The 15,610-nt window shown below is 42.6% G+C and overlaps 1 protein-coding gene and 1 long non-coding RNA gene across 2 annotated transcripts in view; both read left to right on the forward strand.

Annotated features, from left to right (window-relative positions):
• LOC126252660 (uncharacterized) overlaps positions 1–15,610 on the forward strand; it is a 101,506-nt gene that overhangs the window by 62,741 nt on the left and 23,155 nt on the right. The window lies entirely within an intron of this gene.
• Positions 7,439–9,625, forward strand: LOC126253501 (uncharacterized). The gene is made up of 3 exons (XR_007545979.1): positions 7,439–7,561; positions 8,938–9,518; positions 9,611–9,625. It is a non-coding gene; the product is annotated as an uncharacterized LOC126253501 (long non-coding RNA).

The raw sequence follows: 15,610 nt of genomic DNA on the forward strand, positions 1-15,610 counted from the left end.
ACATGGATCAGTGGCATGGCTGTCAACTACCTCTTCCGGGACGACATCGTCGATCCGGCGGACTTTTGGACACGCCTCCAAGTACATCACCACACCCTTCGCCGGCATCGACACTATCGGGCCACTTTCGCGAACTATTTACAGAGCATTTGCACCAACCCGCCACAAAGCTGGAATCTCAACGAACCGTGCCAGCCAAGACTGGACGATCCCACGTTCCCCTTCAATGGTCAATGATAGAATGCATTTTGTTCTGCTGGCGCGCCAAAGTGGAGCATGGCGCGCAAAGTATTCCTATTTTATTTCACTTCTCTTTTCTTCTCCTCTTCTAAATTTGTTTTTCTCCTTACACATTTTTATCCTTTTCACACATAGCTTTCTATCTGCAGCCTATTTGTTTTCTTTCTCTTGTGCTACCAAAAAAAAAAGAAAATAAAATAAAAAAAAATTTATCTTCAAAAAAAAAATACACAAGAAAACCGTTGCGGAAATATAGCTACCTTTTATGTTTTACGTTTTCAAAGGCTATTGTGTTATTTTATGAAGAACGTCGTCTTTTATTTTCATACCCAAGAGGTTTTTATTTGTTTTCTTTAAAAAAACAAACAACTTAGTAGAGCAAAAAAAAAGCGGTCTAAGGTGGAAAAAAAAAAAGTCGGTAGAGCACTTGCCTGCGAAAGGCAAAGGTCCCGAGTTCGTGTCTCGGTCGGACACACAGTTTTAATCTGCCAGGATGTTTCATATCAGCGCAGAATCCGCTGTAGACTGAAAATATCGTTCTAGAAACAACCCCCAGGCTGTGGCTAAGCCACGTCTCCGCAATATACTCTCTTTCAGGAGTCCTAGTACTGCAAGGTTCGCAGGAGAGATTCTGTAAAGTTTGGAAGGTAGGAGACGAGGTACTGGCGGAATTAGAGCTGTGAGGACGGGGCGTCAGTCGTGATTGGGTAGCTCAGTCGGTAGAGCACTTGCCTGCGAAAAGCAAAGGTCCCGAGCTCGAGTCTCGGTCGGGCACACAGTTTTAATCTGCCAGGATGTTTCATATCACCGCACACTCCGCTGTAGACTGAAAATTTCGTTCTAGAAACAACCCCCAGGCTGTAGCTAAGCCATGTCTCCGCAATATACACTCTTTCAGGAGTGCTAGTTCTGCAAGGTTCGCAGGAGAGCTTCTGTAAAGTTTGGAAGGTAGAAGGCGAGGTACTGGCGGAATTAGAGCTGTGAAGACAGGGCGTGAGTCGTACTTGGGGAGCTCAGTCAGTAGAGCACTTGCCTGCGAAAGGCAAAGGTCTCGAGTTCGAGTCTCGGTCGGGCACACAGTTTTAATCTGCCAGGATGTTTCATATCACCGCACACTCCGCTGTAGACTGAAAATTTCGTTCTAGAAACAACCCCCAGGCTGTGGCTAAGCCATGTCTCCGCAATATACACTCTTTCAGGAGTGCTAGTTCCGCAAGGTTCGCAGGAGAGCTTCTGTAAAGTTTGGAAGGTAGGAGACGAGGTACTGGCGGAATTAGAGCTGTGAGGACGGGGCGTGGGTCGTTCTTGGGTAGCTCAGTCGGTAGAGCACTTGCCCGCGAAAGTCAAAGGTCCCGAATTCGAGTCTCGGTCGGGCACACAGTTTTAATCTGCCAGGTTGTTTCATGTCACCGCACACTCCGCTGTAGACTGAAAATTTCGTTCTAGAAACAACCCCCAGGCTGTGGCTAAGCCATGTCTCCACAATATCCTTTCTTTCAGGAATTCTAGTTCTGCAAGGTTCGCAGGAGAGATTCTGTAAAGTTTGGAAGGTAGGAGACGAGGTACTGGTGGAATTAGAGCTGTGCGGACGGGGCGTGAGTCGTGCTTGGGTAGCTCAGTCGGTAGAGCACTTGCCCGCGAAAGGCAAAGGTCCCGAGTTCGAGTCTCGGTCGGGCATACATTTTTAATCTGCCAGGAAGTTTTATACCGGCGCACACTCCGCTGTAGAGTGAAAATTTCATTCTAGCTTTACAAAAGTAGGTTGAGCTTGCACATTGTAGAAGTTATTTACAATACCTACCACAGTAACTAACAAATATGAGCTCATTTAATATCCTCACCTCGCCATCTCTGAGGGCGTTCTGCAAAGTAAATCCTTTGATTGTTTCTAAGTTATAGCTTTTTTAACTTTTTAATGACAACAAACGTTATTAACATTCTACATTTTTGCCGCTAGAGGGCTCCTAATTGTAGCGTGTAACATGGCGTTGTGTAACGGAACAGCATGCTGTAATCGAGGTTAGAATTAGAAGAGCTCTCTTTCAGCTTGACAATGCCAGTCCACACACCAGCGCTGCAACATCTGCAAGGATTCAACGCCTTGGGTTCAGAGCCATCCACCATCCTCCATACACTGCCGACATAGCCCCATACGATTTCCGTCTGTATCCAAAAATAAAAGGACTGTCGCAGATTTCACTTTGATAGAGATGATGCGGTTCAATCACAATGGAGGTTGTGACTCCATCTACAAACCCAACCGCCCTACGGTGCTGATGTCAAAAAACTGATCTCTCACTGAGGGAAATGTGTTAGTCGCCGTGGTGGCTACGTTGAGAAACATATATGTAGATATAAAGAATAAGAACTTTTACCAATTATCCCAGGTACCCCTAAAATTGTGGATATGACATTTATCTAGCTTTAATCTTTAATTTTATCACTTCCCATGCTCTACTACATATTAGCCCTTCACATTCTCGTCATACCACTAGGGGTGTTTAACCGTACAGTATATATTTTGCTAGATAGCTGTGTTGAATTTTCTCCAGATGTTAGAGATTACGTGTTACCTCATTCCTAGAGCAGTCTGACACCTAGGGTTTGTCTTAACCTACCAGTAATTATCTGCTGATAATAAGTAAGATGACTGCCTAATATAGTTAAATTACATGAGGGGCTCTCCAGAGTAATGTTAGCCTACGCACAAAAACACATATACAGATACCAATATTAACTAGAAAATTGTTTTCGATTGACCGCACGCTCGTATATATATATATATATATATATATATATATATATATATATATATATATATATATATATATATATATATATATAGGGTGGTCCATTGATAGTGACCGGGCCAAATATCTCACGAAATAAGCATCAAACGAAAAAACTACAAACAACGAAACTCGTCTAGCTTGAAGGGGGAAACCAGATGGCGCTATGGTTGGCCCGCTAGATGGCACTGCCATAGGTCAAACGGATATCAACTGCGTTTTTTTTTTAAATAGGAATACCCATTTTTATTACATATTCGTGTAGTACGTAAAGAAATATGAATGTTTTAGTTGGACCACTTTTTTCGCTTTGTATAGACGGCGCTGTAATAGTCACAAACGTATAAGTACGTGGCATCACGTAACATTCCGCCAGTGCGGACGGTATTTGCTTCGTGATACATTACCCGTCTTAAAATGGACCATTTACCGATTGCGGAAAAGGTCGATATCGTGTTGATGTATGGCTATTGTGATCAAAATACGCAACGGGCCTCTGCTATGTATACTGCTCCGTATCCTGGACGACATCGTCAAAGTGTACGGACCGTTCGCCGGATAGTTACGTTATTTAAGGAAACAGGAAGTGTTCAGCCACATGTGAAACGTCAACCACGACCTGCAACAAATGATGATGCCCGAGTAGGTGTTTTAGCTGCTGTCGCGGCTAATCCGCACATCAGTAGCAGACAAACTGCGCGAGAATCGGGAATCTCAAAACCGTCGGTGTTGAGAATGCTACATCAACATCGATTGCACCCGTACCATATTTATATGCTCCAGGAATTGCATGGCGACGACTTTGAACGTCGTGTACAGTTCTGCCACTGGGCACAAGAGAAATTGCGGGACGCTGACAGATTTTTTGCACGCGGTCTATTTAGCGACTAAGCGTCATTCACCAACAAGGGTAACGTAAACCGGCTCAATATGCACTACTAGGCAACGGAAAATTCACGATGGCTGCGACATGTGGAACATAAGCGACCTTGGCAGGTTAATGTATGGTGCGGCACTATGGGAGGAAGGATAATTGGCCCCCAATTTATCGATGGCAATCTAAATGGTGCAATGTATGCTGATTTCCTACGTAATGTTCTACCGAAGTTACTACAAGATGTTTCACTGCATGACAGAATAGCGATGTACTTCCAACATGATGTATGTACGGCACATAGCTCGCGTGCGGTTGAAGTGGTATTGAATAGCTTATTTCATGACAGGTGGATTGGTCGTCGAAGCACCATACCATGGCTCGCACGTTCTCCGGATCTGACGTCCCCGGATTTCCTTCTGTGGGGAAAGTTGAAGGATATTGGCTATCGTGATTTATCAACAACGCCTGACAACATGCGTCAGCGCATTGTCAATGCATGTGCGAACACTACGGAAGGCAAACTATTCGCTGTTGAGAGGAATGTCGTTACACGTATCGTCAAATGCATTGTGTAACAGCATGCGTTCTCAGAAATGATAAGTTCACAATGGTACTTGTATCACATTGGAACAACCGAAATAAAACGTTCAAACGTACCTACGTTCAGTATTTTAATTTAAAAAACCTACCTGTTACTAACTGTTCGTCTAAAATTGTGAGCCATATGTTTGTGACTATTAGAGCGCCATCTATCACAAAGCGAAAAAAGTGTTCCAACTAAAAAATTCAAATTTCTTTAAGTACTACACGAATATGTAATAAAAAATGGGGGTTCCTATTTTTAAAAAACGGAGTTGATATCCGTTTGACCTATGGCAGCGCCATCTAGTGTGCCAACCATAGCGCCATCTGGTTTCCCCCTTCAAGCTAGACAAGTTTCGTTCTTTGTAGTTTTTTCGTTTGACGCTTATTTCGTGAGATATTTGGCCCGATCACTATCAATGGACCACCCTATATATTCGTTACGGACTACAAGACTAAACAGCATTTATTGATAACAAAAGTGAACCTTAAAACAAACTCAGACAAGAAGCAATGCAGTAATATTCTTTACGATTACAGGAACTTACTGTTAAACTTCAAACTGAATGGTGAATATTTAAGCATGAGAAACTAATTTCTTGCTTAAGGCTGATCAGTTAAATTTTAAATTTTGAATTGAGCAGAGACTAGGGGTAAATCAAATGTGAAATATTAAATGGGAAAACTACAGCACAATTAAAATTTGTAATCTCATAGCAGCTTCCAAAAAAAACAATACAATCAGTCAAGTTTCAGCAGAGCAGAAAGTACTTTAACTACCCTGAATTAACGATTACACATCAAAACATATTAATAAAGCATAACAGTGTTCTCAACATCTAGTACTAAAACCCTAGACTGGCTCCGCGGCCAAGACCGGCCGTGACGTCACTGGGAACTGGCGCGTCTCGCAGTAGTCCCACCGAGTCACCCAGATTAACTGCTACTACAACACAAAAATTACAGATTTTAAAACAAAGAGCAGATACGTATAATCATGTGGTAGCAATATGCGGACCTCAATGATCCGCAGGCTAAACCAAGTAATTTATTTTTCTCTCTACGGTTCAGAAAGAAAAGCCACAGTGTCCACACTTCAATCAACACTGCCACTCTTGAGCAAGAATTCAACAACTATGAGAGTACCCAAAACATTAGACAGGAAGATCAGTTATTGGTCCATGACCAACAGAAGGGTTCTCATATAACAAGCAAACAAAATGTTATTTAACAATCAGAAAACCGCCAAGATCAGAGCTAAGAAGGAAACAGTTAAATTTCAGCACTATATCCACTAGGAAACATTAAATACGTAATGCCGAAAAACTTCAATATACATATACATCAAGTGGAAGAACGTAAATGAATAACCAATAAACACTTTAAGAGAATGTTCCCCAAGGGAGACTGAACTTAGCTAAATGCAGTGAGAAGTTCCTGTCACAATAAAAACGGCTTGCCGTCGGGAAAGCTCACTTCCTAAACACCATAAACTAGGAAAATCGCACAGACAACACACAGGCAGGGAGACTCAAATGGTTCAAATGGCTCTGAGCACTATGGGACTTAACATCTGAGGTCATCAGTCCCCTAGAACTTAGAACTACCTAAACCTAACTAACCTAAGGACATCACACACATCCATGCCCGAGGCAGGATTGGAACCTGGGACCGTAGCAGTCGCGCGGTTCCGGACTACAGCGCCTAGAACCGCATGGCCACCGCAGGGAGACTCAAGAGGGACTGCGTGATCTGAAAACTACGTTAGGAAATAGGTCACATGAGAACTGGTTTCTAGCGAAACATTCCAGAAGCTTCTCACTCGATTTATTAAATGAAGGCTCGCGGGACGCCTGCTTCCGGCTGCAAGTTGTTGGTCACTATCGTCCCTGCAGATGCGCCCGTCAGCCAGTAACTGTACGCCTGCTGCCTGCTAACGTGTCCTAGCTCCTTACGGTCGAGCTGTTTTGATTCTGTTACTCGCTGTTTTCCAACACGCTCCGCATATCCTACAGCCCAGCACAGTGACAAATTCAGGACTGCCTGGGGCGGCCCACACAATCCAGGCCAGGTATCAGAGACCGGACGCACCCCTTGCTTGTCAAACGACTTCCTTCCTGCTCGCCGGTTCAGTTCAGAGACAGCTAGACTCAGTACCGCACCCCGCCCCCTCTGGCCAAAGGTCAGCTCACTTGCAAGTTGGATGTGATCTTTCGACTCGCGGCACTGGTCATATGTATCAGGACGTTTTATTTTGTTGAATCCTCTCTAATCTCACCATTAGCGTGATTGATTTCGGTGTGTTCTCACGTCCAAGCGTCATAACTATAGCCAATTACTGCACCATCTACGATGAATGCAAAAAATCCAGGTATACACTAGGTATTTTTGGCGAAGAATCCAAATCTGCAATAAAAACCAAGTTCCCATTCTGGAACATGAGACGGTATCTAGGTTAGAGGGTGGCGAATTTTAGCACAGACAGGTGTCCCTCTTGAAAATATTAACTTTTCATCTGAATCTTTACATATGAAGTTTCCAGATACTTAGTTGTTGTAAGTTAAAACAAACAACCTGTATGTATAGGTACACATATACATGAGTCTACAGTTATGCATAACTGTCTTATGAGCCTTCTTAAAAGTAGTAATGACCTGTAGTTTTTTCGAATCGCATGAAACAATTTATTGATCAAGGAACATACAATAAGATGCTGGTAGGAAGAGATTAAGTTGTTTTGCACAATCCAAACGGAATAGAGCAAGTGGAAAGACTGCAGTAACAGTGAGTAACATACAAACTGACTTGGCTTCAGTCTTCAAAGAATGAAGGACCAAAGTGACACGCTAACCGCCACGCAACTGCAGTGCGCTCTGTATTGCCAGGCGGGTGATTAGTTTTGGAAGCTTGGCGTCAAGTCAAGGACACAGCAAGCGGTCGAGTCGCTGAGCCCGGTTGTGCAGCGGGCGTTGTCGTCGGTCGAGGTCGGCCGTGTCCAGTATAAATACAGGGCCAGGCCAGCTGATCGGCATCAGTTCGCAGCTCCAACAGCCGCTACATCATGAAGGCTTTCGTAAGTACAACCGCCACTGGGTTAATTTGGCCCAGCTCCAGATACGCGGTCATTACTGTTTTCCCTGAGAAACTATGGCTACGTTAGCTACCTCCAACAAGATGCACTTTTTTGTTGATGGCTCACATAAGTACAAACCGCTCTCTTTCTTGTAACACTACTCTTTCTTCTATATTCTACAACCGGTAACAAATACTTTTGCCCGATAGTTGCAGAAATTTTGCGTCAGATCTCTCTTTCTTTATCCTGGTCGTTGCAGAATATAGCTGGTAAATGGCTTAAGGGTGGGAATACAAAATAGTATCTGTGAAGAAGTACGTCCTTGATACCTAGACGTCTGACTTAAAGAGCATAACTACGAGAACAGAAAGTGTCTGAAATTTTATGATCTTAGATTTCGTGTCTGATGACGTCTGTTTCAAATTCGGCAAACGCAGAAGAATTGTGGTTAAAGCTCAAAGAAATAATCAACCATTGTCTAGACAATAGACGTACCCAGTACCACAATAGAGAGTGGCAAAGACCTACCTTGGTGTACCATATACGAGGAATCTTGTATAAACTGAGGCTATTACTCTCTGACAACGAAAAAGATGTAGAAAACTTAACGGTAGTCCATGAAACTACGACAAGGACTGTATGTGAAGCCTGCAGTATCTTTCACTGTAGGATCTGTGTGAAAAATTAGAAACTCAACAGACGGATCCTGTCTCTCCTACACTGTTCTAGCATTGAGATTGACTATAACAGACATACAGCTAAAATATTTAATTTCATATTTAACTATTCACATATGAATGTACCACTTCACCAGAGTTTCATTGTCACACACATTCACAAATAAGAGATACTAAAGTATGTATAGCTCACCTGGCTAGCCGCGCGGTCTAATGCGCTGCTTCCCACATGAAAAGGCGTGTCGATCTCCGGCATGAATCCACCCAGTGGATTAGTGTCAAGGCCCGGTGTGCTGGCCAGCCTGTGGATGGTTTTTAAGGAGGTTTTTCATCTATCTCAGCGAATGCAGGCTGGTTCCCCTTATTCCGCCTCAGTTACACTATGTCGGCGATGGCTGCACAAACACTGTCTCCATGTACGCGTACAGCATAATTACTCTACCACAGAAACATTTGGGGCTATACTCGTCTGGCATGAGACATTCCCGGGGAGGTCCACTGGGAGCTGAACCGAACAATAACGCTGGGTTCAGTGTGGGGCGGCGGTGGGGAGGGTGGACTACTGTGGCCTGTTGTGTGGTCGTGAACCACTGAGGGCTGTAGTGGGGCGAAGCCTTTCCGTCGTTTCTAGGTCCCCGTTTAATACAAAATACACGAAGTATGTATCATGGAATTATTTTGCTGTTGTTCAATTTGCAGGTTTGCTCTTTCCTCGTGGTGCTGCTGGTGGCGGCCGTGTTCGCCCAGGAGAAGGCCAAGGAGACCCTGAAGGGCGCCGAGGCCTACTACGCCTACGCCGCCCCCTACGCCTACAGCGCCTTCGGCTACCCCGCCGTCAGCGCCTACTCCGCCTACCCCTATGCTGCCGCCGGCTACCCCTACTACTACCGCTGAACACGGACGTTGTAGTGGGGAAGTCATCGATGTAATAAACGTCTTTACAATAAATAAAATTTGTATATAGCAAAATTTAATTATGTCTGTTTGCTTACATCAGCCATACACCCTTATCAGAAAGAAGTCCAACAGTCTAGTATGACTGTAACAGACAGAAGAAACAGAAATGCTTACATAGCAAGTCTGATAAAGAGGAAGGTTATAGGTAGCAGAAGTCTAAAGTAACTGTATATGAGCTAGAAATGCAGAAAATTAAATCCTCTTCTACGATAATATCACACGCTGGACTAAACACCATCTGGGAAACCTGTGCTTGGCGCTGCAAATGTAGCCGTTATGATTGTTGCAGTGGGGATTGCCTTCGCTGTGTAACAGCAGTTGAGGTAAATTGTAATTTTTTTAGTTATATTTCAGTATAATTCTGATATAACCTACCCTCTCTTTGTTTAAGTTGTTCTGTAATTTTTATATACAGCTGATTCCAGACTCAAATCTTAATCTACAAACGACGAGTATCTGTAGGTGCAGAATGTGGTGTATATTTTGGTTAGCAGAGAGACATGCAAACGAGAAGTTGTTTATTGAAGGAAACACTACACTGAAGAGAAGAGTTCAGTTGGAGAAATCCTTTTCAAGGCAGCTGCAAGGCCAGTGCATCTGCTTCTCATGTCATTTAGTGTTCATTTCCACGTTACAAAGAGGTGTGGGGGTACTTTTGATCACATAGTGTGTATCAGCATGTAGGTTCTGAATAATAGTTGGCAATAAACATTCTTTATTAATAATTGACTTACCATATTGCTGCAACTCAGCAGCAATCACGAATCTGCTTATTTGCCACTGCTAGTGGCAAAAGAAGTCTTTGAAACCCAAGGTCAAAAAAACGGTTCAAATGGCTGTAAGTACTATCGGACTTAACATCTGAGGTCATCAGTCCCCTAGGTTTAGAACTGCTTAAACCTAACTAACCTAAGGACATCACACACATCCATGCCCGAGGCAGGATTCGAATCTGCGACCGTAGCAGCCGCGTGGTTCTGGACTGAAGCGCCTAGAACTGCTCTGCCACAGCGACCGGCCAAACCCAAAGTTACACTCATACGAAACATCTACAGTAATTGTGTCATACATATGTTTAATCTGTAATGGAACGGTTTCCTTAACTTAAAGTAAATTCACGTCGATGCTACAGAGTCTTTCACAGTGTTTTGACGATTTCAAATCAAACAAATTAACTAAATGCGAAAATTAGTTGAACATTTTCGCAAGGTTCGTACAACATTTATTCAAATTTACTTTTTACCACACCGGAAAAATGACGATCATTCGCAACTACACAATACTTCAGGCGTTTCACCCAGTTTTTGAAAACATCTTATGTAACTGCTGGGGGACTTCTAGAAATTTCATCGTGATGATGATGCCGTGTGGCTAGGGCCTCCCGTCGGGTAGACCGTTCGCCTGGTGCAAGTCTTTCGAGTTGACGCCACTTCGGCGACTTGCGTGTCGATGGGGATGAAATGACGATGATAAGGACAACACAACACCCAGTCTCTGAGCGGAAAAAATCTGCGACCCAGCCGGGAATCGAACACAGGCCGTTAGGTATGACACTCCGTCACACTGACCACTCAGCTTCCAGGGGCGGACAGTTTCATCGTGAAATCGATCTTTTGACTGTTGAAATCTTCTTGGCCTGTCGCAGTATACTCTCGCCTTCAAATAACCCCATAGGTAAAGGTCTGGCACGGTTAAATCAGGCAAGAGTTACCACCGCACTTGACCGAGAACTTACAAGGTCTTGTTGGAATGTGTTGCATGGTGTGACGTCTTACTGGAACGCTGGAACCAAGTTTTCCTAACAACCGACGAGGGATTGCCTGTAAACTGCTAGGCACACGTTTGACGTTCTCGGCAGTTCTGACGGTTTTCGGAGCGTCGGTTGACTGGCAGTTGCATGGAAGTTTTTTACCCAGTTCAATGTGCTCCACGAGCACAATTGGATACCGCAGCTAAATCTTAAAATATTACGAATGGCTCGTTACATGCGCACGACAGATTCGTCGCAGCGAAAATAGCACCCCACAGCTAATGGACGATGTTGCTTCGACCCTTGTGAGACAATTGCTGGTATGTCCATGGGATGAAACTTCGCACTCCTCACTACCAACAGACGGTGCCATCGTCGCCGTATCTTGTTTCTAGCGCGTGTTATTGAAATTTGAAATCAAGACATTGTGAGGCACCAAGAACAAAAAAATTTAGGGAATGTGTTAAAAATTATTAATTTCATTTGAGAATATTCACAGCTACCAAGCAGCTTAGTCACAATTTGGAGAAGTATGATTCAAACAGTTTGAATAGATAAATGTTCTCAAAAATATCTGTGAAGCGAAATTGACATCAATATATTTTATTGCAGGATCGCACATATTGTGTCTATCAGCTTCTAATGATAACAGAATCATGGTGAATGCAAGTACTAATTTTGATACAATTGAGAAATACAAATACATAAATTCGGTGTTACTACAGTATGAAACACATATGGGAAGACATAACTACACCTTGGAAATAACTTCCTCCAAATGTCGCCTGTTTGCTGGATGCACTCGTGAAGGCACCGCTGGATAGCTTCCGTAAAAGTCCTTCACATTTTCTGCGAAACTGCGCTTATTTCAAATCGAATGACAGTCAACAACTGTCTGCAACTGACTGGCAAAGACTCTTTCTTTCAGGCAATGCCAAGGGAAGTAACTCAGAGCGGTTTAACCTAAGGAATATGATGGTTAGGTCAAATCACCAAGGTGAGATATCAAACGGCGTGGAAAAGTGTGCCAGAGTATAACCATGCTGTGGCGTGCTGTGTGAACCGTTGCGCCATCCGGCTGAAGGTAAATCTTATTCAGCAGTTCTCCTATCTGCAATCCCGGAATGAGGGAATTAACTTTTGCTACAAACCCGGCACCAGCCTAAAAAAAATAGGGATCAGGTCTGGATGTCTAGCTTTCTAACATATCCAGTCATGAAATAGTTTCCTTTATCAGAGTGGACCACATTGCTGCAGATGCCATGAAACTCATCGACTTTACTCTTTTACCACACTTTCAAGCACACATACTCGCACCAGATCGTCATGTGTTTGTTTGGGACGAAACATAATAACAAATAGTTTCAACCTTTAGATCGACATCTACGTGATTACTTTGCAGTTCATACTTAACAGCTTGGCTGAAGGTTCATCGAACCACCCTCAAAACTTAGTGACTGAATTTTCATAAAAAGATCTCGTCTCGATTCCCATCAAGGTTTGTGCAAAAAAAAACTGAGCTGTACAACTTACCAAATCTGAAACAGCCTTCCCCACCCAACATAGTAGAAAACGAAAAATAAAAACTAAAAAAAAAATACTTTAACACTCAAAAGAATATCACTTCAACACACACATATACATTTATAATTTTTTCTCGAACTTTCGACTGTACTTATATTGAAATACATTAAAAATAGTTTCAATTCCCACATAGATCTGACTAAGATTTTTGGAATTTTTGTCTTGGATGGCAGATGAATGCCATTGATGGAAAAATCCTCCCAAATATTCTCCAAACTTTTGTCTTATGTGACTGACTGACCATGTAACTGCGACTACTTGATTGGTTAAGACAGTTTTACAAAAGTTAGTTGAGCTTGTAAATCGATGACGTCATTAACGCTATCTCCGACTGTAGCTAACAAATATGAGCTCTTTTAATATAATCACCTCACCATCTACGAGGGCGTACTGAAATGCAATTCCTCCCAATTTTTTGCATGATGACGTTTAAAGTTTTCTAAAGAAAACAAAAGCTATAAACATTCAACATCTTTATTCTTAATGCCTACATATTTGTCGATAGAGGGCTGCTAATTGTAACGTGTAACATGGCGTTGTGTAACGTAACTGTGGCGGTGCATGAGTTACAGCATGCTGTAATCGAGTTTAGAATTCGAGGAGTTCGTCGACACATAGAGCACAGCGTTGCAACAACTCCAAAAATTCAGCGCCTTGGGTCCAGTGTCATCCACCATCCTCCCTACAATCTTGACATAGCGCCATCCGATTTTTAGCTGTTTCCAAAACTAAAAGAACTCCTTCGCGGATTTCACATTGATAGTGATGAAAAGGTTCAAGGAGAGTCGAGGTTGTGACTCCGTCAACAAACTCAAACATACTACAATGCTGATGTTAAGAAACTAGTCTCTTGTTGGGAGAAACGTGTTTGACGACAGGGTGATTATGTCGAGAAATAAATATGTAGACATGAAGAATCAGAACTCTCACTAATTAACCCAGCTACCCCTAAAATTGTGGGTGTAACATTTATATAGTTTTATCTTAAATGTTATCCCTTCCCACCCTCATCTACTTATTAGCCCTTCACATTCTCGTCCTACCGCTAGGGGTGTCAGCCATACACTATACATTTTACAAGATACTATATCATATATGTACCAAGTTTTGTTGAACTTTCTCCTATTGTTTCAGAGTTTTGGTTACATATAATCTCTTTCCCACCCTAATCAGACAAATAGGGATTGTCTTACAGCTACAGTAACTGTCTGCTGATACTTAGTAATACGTTGGCCAAATATAATTGAAATTACATCATCCTCTCCACAGCTATGCAGGGTTATACACAATACACATACATATACAGATAATATTAACTTGATAATCGGTTTCAGTTGACCATACAACCAAACCATCTACTGATCATGTTTCTTTCTGTAATTGTTATCTGAAGCATTATACTGCTTTAACGACACATAGGCTGTTCAGTTTTTCTGAAGACACTGAAACATCTCGAAAATAACACTTTGAATCCAAAAAAAATTAAAATTATAATTTATTCGTCTCAGAGAGGGACATTAATGATACAAAATTCAATCCCCCACCACACCTCATGTGTGAGGGGCAGAAGGCGTGCAATATTGAAATCTTAAACGGGAATCTTCATTTTTTTTTTTGCAGACTCATATTCTACGGAAAAAAGTGTGTGTTTTGCCTGCCACATTTATTTTCGTTACGTAGCAGATGGCGCTGTAATCGAAAAATGAAAATTGGTAGAACATTGTATGTTTCTAAAGGCTATCCAATGACACTTCAATTAACAACCACCTACACGGTGCGAGGGTAGGACAGGAAATTATTTCGTAACTTTTAATACGACTGCACTGCCTGTTATGATAAGTTGTAGTTCGTATCGTGGCCACAGTGGTGTGTCCAGCAGTCCCCTTTCCGTTTTGTCGTAGGAATACAGTGTTGAGAATGGGGTTTCCCATTAGAAGTTTTGAAATAATTGCCTCTCCGGCCTCGCAGTGTGGAGCTGCGGTTTTAATTCAAGTGTCATTGGGCAGCATTTTAAAACATACGATTTTTCACCCACTTCCATTTTTTCGATTGCTGCGTCATGTATAGCAAACTAAAAAATGTTTCAGACAAAACTTATGCAGGGGCAAATTTCTGAGTGTAAATGGAGGAGCAAATGTCCTATGAACATGTGTCTGGAAATGTATCGTTGCCGCTGAACATGGCGCTGACGAATGACACTTCCTCTGACCATTTGCCATTTGTTCCTTGTGTGTTGTAGGTGACAGGGATAGCAGCGTTTGTCATGCACGATACATATAACCGTACTTTGACTTGCACCATGCCAGGAGCTTGTACTAGGGTTCATCTCAATATCTTGTATCATTCAGTCTTTCAGATCTGAAGTACGTACAGCCCGGCTCCTCTACATCTACATCCACACGGTACTCTGCAATTCACACTTAAGTAACTGGCAGAGGGTTCATCGAACCGTTTTCATATTACTTCTCTACCATTCCACTCTCCAATGGCGCGTGGGAAAAAGGAACACCTAAATCTTTCCGTTCGAGCTCTGATTTCTCTTATTTTATTATGATGATAATTTTTCACTACTTAGATGGGTGTCAACAAAATATTTTCGCATTCGGAAGAGAAAGTTGGTGATTGAAATTTCGTAAATAGATCCCTCCGCAAAGAAAACCACCCCAACTCGCGTATCATATCAGTGACACTCTCACCCCTATTGCGCGATAACACGAAACGAGCTGCCCTTCTTTGCACTTTTTCGATGTCCGCCGTCAATCCTACCTTGTGAGGATCCCACATCGCGCAGCAGTATTCCACCAGAGGACGGACAAGTGTAATGTACGCTGTCTCTTTAGTGGGTTTGACGCATCTTCTAAGTGTTCTGCCAACAAAGCGCAGTCTTTGTTTCGCCTTCCCCACAATATTATCTATGTGGTCTTTCCAATTTAAGTTGCTCGTAACTGTAATTCCTAGGCATTTATTCGAATTGACAGCCCAGATTATCAGCTGGCTGTAGAACATTAGGACTTTGTTTTTATGAAACAGATCTGATGAGGGCCATTAAAGACCGAAACCGGTAATCTGTTAACAAAAAGT

The sequence above is a fragment of the Schistocerca nitens genome, chromosome 4 (genome assembly GCF_023898315.1).
Source record: "Schistocerca nitens isolate TAMUIC-IGC-003100 chromosome 4, iqSchNite1.1, whole genome shotgun sequence".
Taxonomy (NCBI): Eukaryota; Metazoa; Arthropoda; class Insecta; order Orthoptera; family Acrididae; genus Schistocerca; species Schistocerca nitens.